General features: G+C 42.8%; 1 pseudogene across 1 annotated transcript; it reads left to right on the top strand.

Moving 5' to 3' along the window:
- Positions 1-1862: 1862 nt before the first annotated feature.
- Positions 1863-11341, top strand: LOC309890817 (zinc finger CCCH domain-containing protein 11A-like; annotated as a pseudogene). Its single transcript has 10 exons — positions 1863-1916; positions 2119-2238; positions 3016-3139; positions 3570-3772; positions 4454-4500; positions 5122-5169; positions 6980-7028; positions 7551-7624; positions 7892-7954; positions 11228-11341. The product of its transcript is annotated as a zinc finger CCCH domain-containing protein 11A-like (transcript).
- The last annotated feature ends 533 nt before the right edge of the window (positions 11342-11874 follow it).

Below are 11874 nucleotides of genomic sequence, written 5' to 3'. Positions count from 1 at the left end.
GCACAGAAATGTGCAGCGTTTTATTGAAAGGATTCAGAATCACTCTAATTTGAACTTTATCTGGTCTGGTTGCAGGTTTTGTGACATTTAGTGTCTTTAAAAAAAAAATAAATCAAAATTTCTAGCTTCATATCAGAAAAAAAGAAAAGAAAATGCTTGTGGCTAAATAAAATGTGTTGCAGCTCTGCTCATCGAAAACTCATTGGCTGTTAAATTGGACCTAAGTCGTCTTCTCTAACCTTTCATGATCCTGCAGCAATGGATGATGATGGATATATGGATTAGGGAACAGCACGTGATGGCAAACCTGTGGTATTTGCTACAGCGCAGAAAGAAAAACCAAATTGCTTCCAAAAAATCAAAGTAATCCAAAATCCTTGGTATCATGCAGCCATGCCACTGGCAAAGTGAGCATTCCCCTGCCTCTCAAAGCTTGCTGTACCCTTGATCTGCTGTCTTGCTGCTGTTAATTGATTGCAACTCTACGTGTCTGATAAGGGCTACGAGTTGTTCTCGATATGGAGATCATACAACATATACTGTGCACGCTTGTGTGCATAGATATGTTTATCCTGTATGCATGTACATCCGTATGCATATTTGTGTGCTGGCCCCCAGATCCCTCATGTTACAAAGCATCGGCCTCGAAGGCATACTCATCAAAATCTTTTGTAGAGCCTCCATTTTTTTCTAGTTCCCTCAAAATGAGAGAATTTTTACGCGCTCTCTGTGTCGAAAAGGCAAAAATTCTGATTTTCCCTGTCGCTCTCGCTAACTTTCTCTCACTCCCTCCTCGTGTGTGTATAAACACAAATGTGTGTATGCGTATGCACATCTGTGGCTTTAGATGCACTGGTATGTTTTTTGCTGTACAGGCAATAAAGACGGGGAAAGGTTTTTGTGTTTTCTTAATAGGTGAAGAAATCTTGAAGACCAGAGATTGGAACATGCTGAATTTTAAATTAAAAAAAAAAAAGTTAAATTGTCCGGCTGTGGAAGATGGAGCCTCATTTTTGCAGCCACTTTGAATCACGCGTTCATCTCTAAATGCGCTGGGTTTTTTTGTTTTTGTTTTGTTTTGCTTTTTGGTTTTTATTTTTTTGAAGAGCTAACTAACCCTGGCTGCGTCCAGTCTGAGAGAGCATTCAAATGGACTTGCTTCCTCTCTTAGTTATAAGCTGTTTAAAAGCGCATCCTATGTTTGAATTGTGGATGAGAGGTTCCCTTGGCAAAGTGAGGAGGAAAATTCTTCCTACCCCTTTATTATTAATTCACGGATTCAGTCTTGGTTCGGCCTACAGGAGCAGTTAACTGGAAGCCTTTGAAGATCGATAACTTTGCTGAGGTTGTCCAGGTAGGTGAAATCGAAGACCCACAGTGCCTGGAACGTGCTGTTTAATGCGTCCTAACTGTGTTCTAGAGAAGTTATTTGTAGCCATAGTTGATTATTGACTTGCATGTATCATCAGGTGGTTTTTTAAGGAGTGACTCCGTTTTCAGGCTTCCAGATGTGCTCCAGGTCATATTATTGAGGACGTGGAAGAGAACGCTTGCTGACAAAGCTCCTGGCAGCTTTACAGAACTTTAGTATTTAGTTAGTTCATGTAACAGCTGATTTCAAGGCTTTGCTCTCTTTGAGAGACTGATAACTTGATTTGATTAACTGAAGAAAGCTGGAAAAATGTCCGTTCCTCATTATTTTTCACTTGTTACTTTCTTTCGGGTTACTTTTAAAAAGAAGATTTCACCGATCACAAGCCAGTAGAAGACTTTCAGCCCAAGCAAGGGTGAAGACAGCTCTCTCCAAGAGCAGAGGAAGTCCCTGTGGAGAGAACCCGAGCTTGTTAGCAGAACTCGTCGGCATGTCTAAACAAGGAGACGACTGCTACTTCTATTTCTATTCTACCTGTACCAAGGTATGGCTGGTTTTCCTTTGCCTTGCTTTTTTTTCCCCTTTTTTTTTCAGGAAGGAGTAGATTAGGAGGAGGAAGCACACTGGTCTTTGGTTAACTTGAGAACCAGATAGATTGTGAATTCAGTTGTAGCAACATGAGGCAGCAGCATGGCCATTTTTGAGGCTGTACTCTATTTTCCTTGTTGGTTTCCTTTTGGTTCCAGGGAGACAAATGTGCCTACCGCCACTGCGAAGCTGCTCTGGGCAATGAGACGGTCTGCAAGCTGTGGCAGGAGGGTCGTTGTTTCAGGAATGTCTGCCGATTCAGACACATGGAAATTGACGTGAGTGCCTAACGATGTGTTCTCAAAATAAATCCACAAAAGCATTTTTCAGTGCCGTAGGTGTACTGATTGTGCTTTTGCAGGATAGATTTGTTTGCTTCAAAATCATACTGGTTTCTGTTACCAAGAGGGGGGGTGGGAGGAAGCAGAGGGAAATAAAATCAATGCCTTAGGTATGTCTTAGCAAGATATTTTTATTTTTTTTTATTAGATGCTGAGAGTTTTCTCAAGAGATGCAGAATAGCTGTTAAATAGACTGCTAAAACCTGCTGGAGCAGGGGGGTAATAAACAGGCTGTTCTATCCTCATGGGAGCAGGCTTGATAATGAACTATCAGGTGTCTTCTGACCCACAGTCCTTCAGATAACACTGTTGTAGCTGCCTGGGGTAGGAAGTGGGGAAAGTTAAAGGTGCAGCAGAACTAAGTGTCCAAGAAGTAGTTCTAGACAGGGTTAGCCTAGGCAATTTCAGATGTTCTTTTTCCCTCTGAATAATCCTAGTATAATCCTAGGTGTATTAGTTTAAGCCACCCTCAACGGATGTCTGAGAGTGCCTGTCTTCTCAAACTGAATGATGACCAATCTAAATGTGCATAGTGGTTACAGCTTATGCAAACTTTGTGAATATGCCCAGAAATACTACACTTAACTGAGAAACTGACCTTTGGAATGATGTTTCAGCACTGTGTTGTGACAGCTGTCATGATCTGGAGCTGTGCATCTCTTTGCAAGCCTCAGGTGCATGTTATCACGAGCTTTTCTTTCTTTCTGTCTTCAGAAAAAGCGCAGTGAGATTCCTTGCTACTGGGAGAACCAGCCGGGAGGCTGTCAGAAAGCCAACTGTGCTTTTCATCATGCAAAGGGACGTTACATCGATGGACAGTTCTTACCACCAAGCAAGAGTGAGTTTAGGTCCTTTTTCTTTAAGCGCTGAAGAATTAATTTTGAGTAGTACTTAGTGGGTGCCAATCCTGTAGGGGGCATCAGGTAACTGTTCATTTGTGAGTGCAGGAAAAGGTCTGCAGTCATAGGTGTGCTGCACCGAGTGTACTGCTGGTGTTTGTTTTCTGCTTTCGTGCTCAGCTTCTCTTTGCTTTGTGTGATGTTTGCCTTGCAGTTTGCTTCCTGTTGTTTCCTCTTTTGCTGGGTGGTAGGGAGATGTGTTGTTGTTGGAAGGGAAATCATTGTTCACGGTGTAAGCAGTGATGGGATGGGCAAAAGGAGATGCTGAATTCGTTGTCTGTGCGGGTTATCTGCCTTTGCTACCATCTCTTTGCATTGTGGTCAAAGTTTTAAACTGCCATATTACCGATGATCCTCCTCTTCCTCTAGCTACACTGCCAAGTCCGCCTGAGTGCGCGGACAATGATCTGAAAGTGGCTCAGATGTCACTGCAGCAAAACAAACTTTCTGTCCAGTCAAATCCCTCTCCACAGCTAAGGGGGTGACGAAAGTGGAAAACTCTGAAAATGTCCCAAGCCCTACACACCCTCCAGTTGTAATCAATGCTGCAGATGATGATGAAGATGATGATGGTGAGCATGTTTTGGTTCTTGGAAGGAATTTGTGCTGTAAATGATTGTGTAAATCTTTGGTTCTTGAAGGAATTTGTGCTGTAAATGAATGTGTTAAATCTTTGGTTCTTGAAGGAATTTGTGCTGTAAATGAATGTGTTAAATCTTTGGTTCTTGAAGGAATTTGTGCTGTAAATGAATGTGTTAAATCTTTGGTTCTTGAAGGAATCTGTGCTGTAAATGAATGTATAAATCACAGATGACCTGAGGTCTGACTAGCGATAGGGCAGGCAGTCTGGCCAGGTCACTGGTGGCTTTGTCTGGCAGTCAGTGGACAGAAGCTGAAACGTTGGAGGAAAGCTTAGAACCACTCCTGGCTTTAGCTGGTCTTTTGTGTAAAGTTCTATGTGAAACTAGGAAGGAAATTTCTTTTTTCTGTCTGAAGAGCAATGTGTTGTGTAGTAGTTAAAGCTGCAGAGAGAATCTAGAGTCCTAGATGTTTTGTCCTAGTGTATTCTACTTAGGAGTTCATCAGGTCAGTGTAGCTGTTTAAAAACAAACAAACAAACAAACAAACAAACAAAAAAAACAAAACAGCAACAAAGTTTTTTATATGAACCATGGGCTGAAGTGTCACTGCATGAGCTACGTAATCATGACCAACCTGGTCTATGCATAACTGAATCGATTTTTCCCCTTCAGACCAACTTTCTGAGGAAGGAGAAGAAACTAAAACTCCCGTCCAGCATCCAGCTGCGGAAGGCAAAAATGGATTATGGGTGATTTCCACTCGGAAAGGCAGTTCTATTACTACTAAACAAGGTATGCCAGCACCTTAGTAGGATAAATCAGAAGAACTTGACAGTTAAGTCAAAAGCAGCGTGGTGTAAAAACACAACAAAATGTAGGGGTGCTGAATGGAGTCGGTTATTTCCATGATCTCATTTCTGCCATTAATACCATCATGTGCCCATTGGGTCAGAAAGGTGAACTCCTTTTCTTTACTTTTGGAGAACAAAACAGGGCCACAGCATGGAGTTTAAATGGCTGCACGTGCAGCCTTGCAACCACTGTTGATAAGCCATATCTAACGATAGAGGGATCTAATATCGTGTAAATGGATTAAAATGTGGATCTAATATCGTGTAAATGGATTAAAATTAAAACTACATTTTGAACCCTGAAGGATGAAAGGAGGGGCAAAATGCCATTGGTTCTATGGCTCTTTCACTTGTGAGGAGTGTTGACAGGCTTTATTCGAAATACTTCAGAAAGTTCCTGAGCGCTAAGAAGCCTGAGGACCTGTGGTCCTCAGTGAGTGCCTCTAAGCCTGTCTCATGAACTGTTTCCTGTTTTCAGAGGGCAATCTGAATTTTGGAATAAAAACACTTGAGGAAATCAAATGGCAGAAGATGAAGGAAAAAAATAAGAGACACGGTGGTGAGTTAATATTGCCTACTTTCTTATCCTGTTCACTGCAGGTGATGGTGACTGGGAGCTGCTTGAGGGACAGACTTCCATTTTTAGCTGGGGGCATAAAGCAACCTGATTCTCAGCCAGCTGGTATTCTAAATGGGAGTTCAAAGGGCAACCAGAGGCAAATTAGTCACCTCTCTTCTTTACATGCTCTGCTTGCTGTATTTTTGACAGTAACAAATCATTTAAAGTTTTTTGTTCTTTGTGATAGTTTTTTATGTTGGGTAAACTTCCTTACGTTTTGGTTGCTCTGAACAGAAGGTTCTTCAAGATCTTCTCTTCGTCCCGTTGATTCTTTGATTTTTCCTGCTCCAGAAGAGGAAAACGTCCGGACAGTGGTGAGAACTGTGACAGTGTCTTCCAAGAAAGGTAATAATGAATGCTTTTGTTTTGATTTCATTACTCCTAAACTGGAGGGTTAAGCAATAATTAAAACAATTCACCCATGTTAGCCTTCTGGTGCTGCCTTCTGTTCAAAACGTGCTTTTATGCTTAAAGTCCCTGGTTGTACTGGAAAGATTTGGTGCTCAGGTTAAGTGCAGTGGCAGGAGAGAAAAAAAAAAGTGTCAGTATGCCAATAGGGGGGTAACTGAAAACCAGAAGAGTAACGAGAAGAGCGAGCTGTAGAAGCCAGTGCTATATAAGAAGCAATTTCTGAAGCATTAAAGAGGCGTACAGTGGCAGGTGTGGACACAGTATGACAGGAGTTTGTGAATAAATTGTTTAGAGCTGTGCAAATGCCTTTTAAAGGGAAAAAAGTGTGGAAGTACTTTTACTCGTAGACATTCACCTTAGAAAGGAATATTTCTCAGCATTTGCACCTAAGAATATTCTGCTTGCTTATGCAGCTTTGTTCTGCACAAAGTATAGGTGTCAAGCAGACTCAGATTCACTCTCCACTATCTCAGCTGGAATTTGAAGCAAGCACTGAGACTATTAATATTTTTTTTCCATGTTAATTATAGTTAAAATATGAGTTTATGTGGTTTAGCTGTCAAAAGAGTGTCTGACTGGGGTTTTTTGGACATGGGCTAACAGGATAATATTTCTGTTGGCTACTGGTTTCTGTGAAATAGAAAAAAAAAATCCCTTTTGTTTTAGGGGAGGAACCTGTGGTTCGAGTAGATCTTGCTGATAGACAAGGAAAACGGAAAGCCTCCACGGGTAAGAACTTTTTACGAGCTGTTACGTAGGTGCTGCCTTCTATATATGACTGCATTAAAGAGTATTTGTGATGTATGAAAGGAAAATACATTGCAGTGGAGATCTGTGTTGACGGCAGAAATGGCAAATAAATAAATAAATAAATCATTTAGCAGCTGAAAGGCAATTCTATGAAAATACGCTTGAAAAAGAGAAGCTTATTGTTGACTGTTCTCAAACCTTCCTGCAAAGAAAAGTTCTTACAATATTCCTTGTTTTCTCTGAAGATGATGTAAGCAGCCTTCCAGTGAAGCGCAGCCTTGCTGAAAGGCTGGGGAAGAAGGTAGAGGCTCCGGGAAATGCTGACAAAGCACCCAAGAGAGAGACAGGTACTAAACGGGCATCTGGATTGGATTCCTGGGTTTCGTATTTAGTCTTTCTGTTTGTCCTTTTCCAGTGATGTTTCTTTTTGCATGTTGGCTGAGGTCGTAATCACTGGGATTCAAAGTTACCTTTCCTGTCTTGTTTTGAAATGTGAACCTGAAGTTGACATTATGCAGCCTCCCTAATTCCTTCTTTTTCTGTTTTGCAGTTCGAGTTTCCAAGTCTCTGAAGGACAGGCTGGGATTACCTCCTAAGCAGACCAGTACTGAGAGAGGTAACAGCTAGATATTAAATATGCTTTCTCCTCCTTCCTTTCCACGAACTTGGACTGCTTTCATACATCCCTACAAACTAATTTAAACGAAAACAAAGAACTGACGCCTCTTGCTTGAGTGCTGAAGCTCTTCTGACAGCCACTATCAGAACTCTGGCTCTAGGTGTGTGTTTATTTTCTACTTGTGCCTTGTCGAGGTTTTTAGCTGCTTCTGTGAACCGTTACGTACAATTAGAATAGAACCACTGCCAGGAGCAGGAATTTGAAATGCAGTCTGAAAAAGTAATAAAGTAAAGCAGCATTTCTGTGTAGCAGTTCTCTCTGGATAGGGCTGGTCTTCAAAATACAAGTGGCTCAGAGGAGGAGGAGAATGTTGTTCTAAGGATTGCATTGTTCTAAGATGCATTATTGGGAACGCTCAAGATGAGTTTTCCTTAGTGCTCTGACAAATTTTGGAGACTTAAAATATTGCTGGACTCTCTTTAAATGTTGGTGCTTCTCCTCATTTCTTGATGATGACAGGGAAGGCTGCCAAGCCGATGGGAGAGATCCATGTGAAAACACTGGAGGAAATCCGTCGTGAGAAAGCTCTTCAGAGACGCGAAACTCAAGCCAAAGCCGAGGCTGAAGGGCATGGTAAAACTGAAGATTCCAGCGCAGGGGCAAGAGCTGCTCGTGCAGGTCGCATCCAAACTTTCTCTGAAGCCTTGTCCGAAAAAAAGAATAATCGCTTGGTAGAAGAGAAGAAAAAAGCAGGAGAATGCCATAGCAAGAGCAAAATTCAGGGTGAGTCCAAGAAGCAGCTCGCTCTGTCCGGGCCCAGCAAAGGGCAGGCGAAGGAGCCGGCAGGAAAAGTCAAGCCGGAAGGAGAAGTGCGTGTTAAAACCTTGGAAGAAATAAAGCGTGAGAAAGCTCTGCGGATGCAGCAGAGTGAAGGAGATGTGCCAGCTCCCTCAGCACAACCCGGACCTGCCCCAGCAGAGCAGAAATCTTTATGGAGCACAAAACTAACAGGTAATAAGATGCTTTAATGCCTGCCCCAGTGAGGTGCTTCCCATATTGAGCAAGTTCAGTTTGCTCAGGATCTGCTTCATGGATAAATGCTGAATGGCTTGCACATTGTAGCCTTTCTCTCTCTCTCTCTCATGGGACACAAGGAAATAAATGCACAAAGGAAACAAGTACCCAGCTTTCTTTATTTCTGCCGTTGACAACACTTTTTTTTGTCTTTTTTTAAAGCACCTGAAAAAGAAGAAAAGAAGGCAGTGGAATTGAACCGGCCTTTTCCTAAACTTTCCTCTGGACCTGATGTACAGGTGAGTCCTCTGTGAAGACACACATACATTCGTACAATTTCTGATAATTCTGACAAGTTTTGTTACTCACCGTGTGCCACCCTCTTGAGTGTGTTCTTACCCTTCAGCAGCTGGTAGGAGCTGCAGTGCAGTCTAAATCCTATCGCCAGCAGCATTTCCAGACAGCTCTGTAATCCTCAAACTTGGAATCAGTCTGTCCATACCACAGCAACAAAGAAACCCTGTTAGCACCAGCTGAAATCTACACAGTTAACGTGGAGGGAATTCTTTTTGTTCTTACTGACTTGATCTGTCAGACATGAAGGATTTAATACAGAAGGCCAGAGTTCTGTGTTCAAGGAAATCAATCTGTCAGTGGATACTGTATAGGGGAACTTGTATGACTTTCTGCTGCTTAAAAAGAATGTGATAAATAGATGTACAGCAGAACACCCTAGCTGTTTAAAGAAGCTTGCCATAGTGGATATTGCAGATATGTGAGACTGCGTCCATAGTAAAGCATGGCTCTTGTTACAGGCAGAATTTTATGGAAAAAAACAAACAAACAAACAAAAAAAACACAACAGTAACCTGAACGAGATTAATATGCTGTTCCACATCAAGACCATTTTGGAGGGATTGCTGATCAGATTTTCTTAACGAAATCTCCACGGATTTTATTTATTTTTTTTTGTCCTATTCATGCACTCCTTTTCTTTCCTTCTAGCCCACTCAGCAGAGTGGAACTCGTAAATGTCCAGAGAAGAGCTTTGAAGAGAGACGGTGGGAGAAGTGGCAACAGAGAGAACAACAAGAGAAGCTTCGGCAGGAGGAAGCTGCTGTCAAATCTACTGCTGGCTTCTTTAATACTGAACCAGCAGGGAAAGTGGCAGCTCAATTTCAGGGCCAGGAAGCTAAAAGTAAGTGTTGAAGGTTAAGAGTTACTTAGGTTGTCTTCTGAAATACAGACAGAAGATGACAATTCTCATGCTGTAACTCTGGCTGGGTGCATTTTGCCACGCAGTGCTACGAAGCGAAGGGTGTACTTTCTTTTTCTTAGTTTGTTTCTTTTCCTGCCAGCCAGATGTTAGGTAAGGAACGGGAGACTAGAAAATGACACTACAAATGTGGACTTTGTAGAACAGCTTAACTGTGGGACATCACTGCAAGGGAGAGGAAGCTGGTACAACAGTTGCATACACTCTTGTCCTACTATAACTGCTGCTTTTTCCTTTCCTAGCGGGAGCAGGACTTTAAATATAAAAGCCGTCTATATTTGTGAACCTAGCTTGCACTTAGGATTGCTATGTGTCTGAGGTTTCCCTTGTCCTGGATTATTATTTACTGTAGCTCTTCGGTTTCTTTGTTCCTTTGTATGGCTTGTTGGTAGACAGAGTTTCCTATGTGGAAAAGATTCCTGAGAATCCAGGCAATGGCGGTGTAATTGTGCTGGCCAAATGCATTTAAGTGTGTAGAAGGACTGTGGAAATGATTAAGAGAACCTGGATTTTTCCTGAGGCAGAGCAAGACTGTATCAGTTCTCTCTTGCTTTTACTCTAGCCAACTTTATGACACCTGCGAAGCCTTCGCGTGGGAAAGTCACTTTCCCCAAGAAGAAGGCACTGAAACGTAAGGCACCTGGGAGTTATCCCTCTGCCATAGCAGCTGTGGAACTACAGACTGCCTTTGATGCTGACATGATGGGACCTCCAGCCAGAAAAGCAGCCATGGTAAGGCCAGGGGCTAATGCAGCGATGGATCCCTTGTTAAATTTCTACCCTCCTCTAGGAGAAAAGGTGGAAAACTCAAACGTTCTGCAGGCCTTCTGTTTCCTTTGAAATCCAGTAGCTGTCTCCAGGATGCTTGTAGAACCCTTCTGTATTTATGAGATGAATGGCACTCTTTAACCGGTACTCTGATGCTGTGATTTCTCTGGTGTGGGGGATTTTGTCCATTAATGCCATGTTCTTAAAAGACACCAGATCATGAATAACCTCCAGGTGAATGTGAACTTTCTTCAGGAGCACCTTGGTTTTGTATTTTGGCCATGGCTCCGCAATGCCAGAGGAGAAGCAGTGTGGAGGAAAAAGCTATTAAGGAATCTTTTACCCATGTGTCATAAATACTGTTTTGCTGCTTTCTAGGGTGTTTCAGACGTGCCGGAGCACGTCCCAGCCATCAGACTTGAAGAAAATCCCCAAAACAGGTGACAACCCCAACTTGTTCTTTTTCTTAATCAGTGTATATCCCCAGGGAAACATAAGTTCTGTCACATGTGGGAAAAAATGAGGGTTCTGAGATAATTGAAGCCCAAATCCATCAAAGGAATAAGTCACCTGAAACCACTTTCTAGCAGCTAGCAGGATTGCTTAATTAGGCTTTCTTGAAATGCTGCAAGTCAGCACAGCTTTCCGGTGACTTCTTGGGTTGTCTGAATACCTGAACGAGGATGAGGTGAAGTTCTACTTCCTCGTGAGGTGATAGATGATGAGTAGTGTCCTCTGCCTTTTGGTCCTCAAGAATGCCACCTCAACTCCAGGTGCCCTGGCTTCACAGATAAACCCCCAGACTGAAAAATGTACCTGGTAACACATCGGGCTCTAAATGTAGCCCTGGGTTGATTGATAACAATCCCTGTGTAAGATTGAAGCGTAGGAGGGCTTGCCTACAGTTTTAAGAGCCGGTTTGCAGGAAAGGGATTTCCCGTTAAGAAATGGCATATCCTGATTGTTCTTTCTTGCTCTCCCAAGACCTGAAGTGCGTCTTGGAAGCCCGGAAAGATTTGAGGAGCAGATGGAGATGGATCTCGAGACCTCGACCTCAGCTTCTTCCCAGCCAGAAGAGGCACGGACACGCTGGCTGAGTTCCACAGGGAACGCGCCCTTATCTGCGGATGAAGATTTTGAGAAGCTACTTTGGGAAATCTCAGGAGGCAGACTGGAAGCCGAAATCGACTTAGACCCAGGGAAGGACGAGGATGACCTCCTCCTTGAACTCTCCGAGATGATTGACAGTTGAACTGCGTAGTCCTAGGGTATAATTAAAAAAAAAAAAAAAATTAAAACTGTTCTTCTTGTTGGATACCCCGAGGTGATCCTTTTTCTAACTGAGGCTTTGCAATGAGACTTAAAGCACGGTCTGAAGTGGTAGAAATTGGCAGGATCTGCACTCAGTTGTCCTAAATTTCCCTGCTGGTCAGAGTTAAGGTCTTGTGCATCCGTTCTGTAACTATAGGTGGTTACCTTCGATATTGAGAGGACAAAGCACTTCTTTTGGCACAGAAAGATCTCCATTGGCACGCCATGGTGGCTGCAAATCGATCTTCTGATGGAGCGATGCTCTGAAGGCTTAAACGTAAAGCTTCTTCCTTCCTCCGCCCTTGGCACAACTCGATGTTGGGCACATTGTGAAGCTTCGGTGTTCTGATTTCTCGGACAGTTGATAGCCAAATCCTGGAGTTACTATGTCAACTCTTGACGTTTACTCGTGTATGCCATTGTTTTGACTGTACCCGTGTCAGATGATGAAGCTGTAGGGGTGGGAGGGAGCAG

The sequence above is a fragment of the Aythya marila genome (genome assembly GCF_965140915.1).
Source record: "Aythya marila genome assembly, contig: HAP1_HAP1_SCAFFOLD_261, whole genome shotgun sequence".
NCBI lineage: Eukaryota > Metazoa > Chordata > Aves > Anseriformes > Anatidae > Aythya > Aythya marila.
Note: the sequence above shows the minus strand (reverse complement) of the source record. Positions and strands in the feature narration are given on the sequence as shown.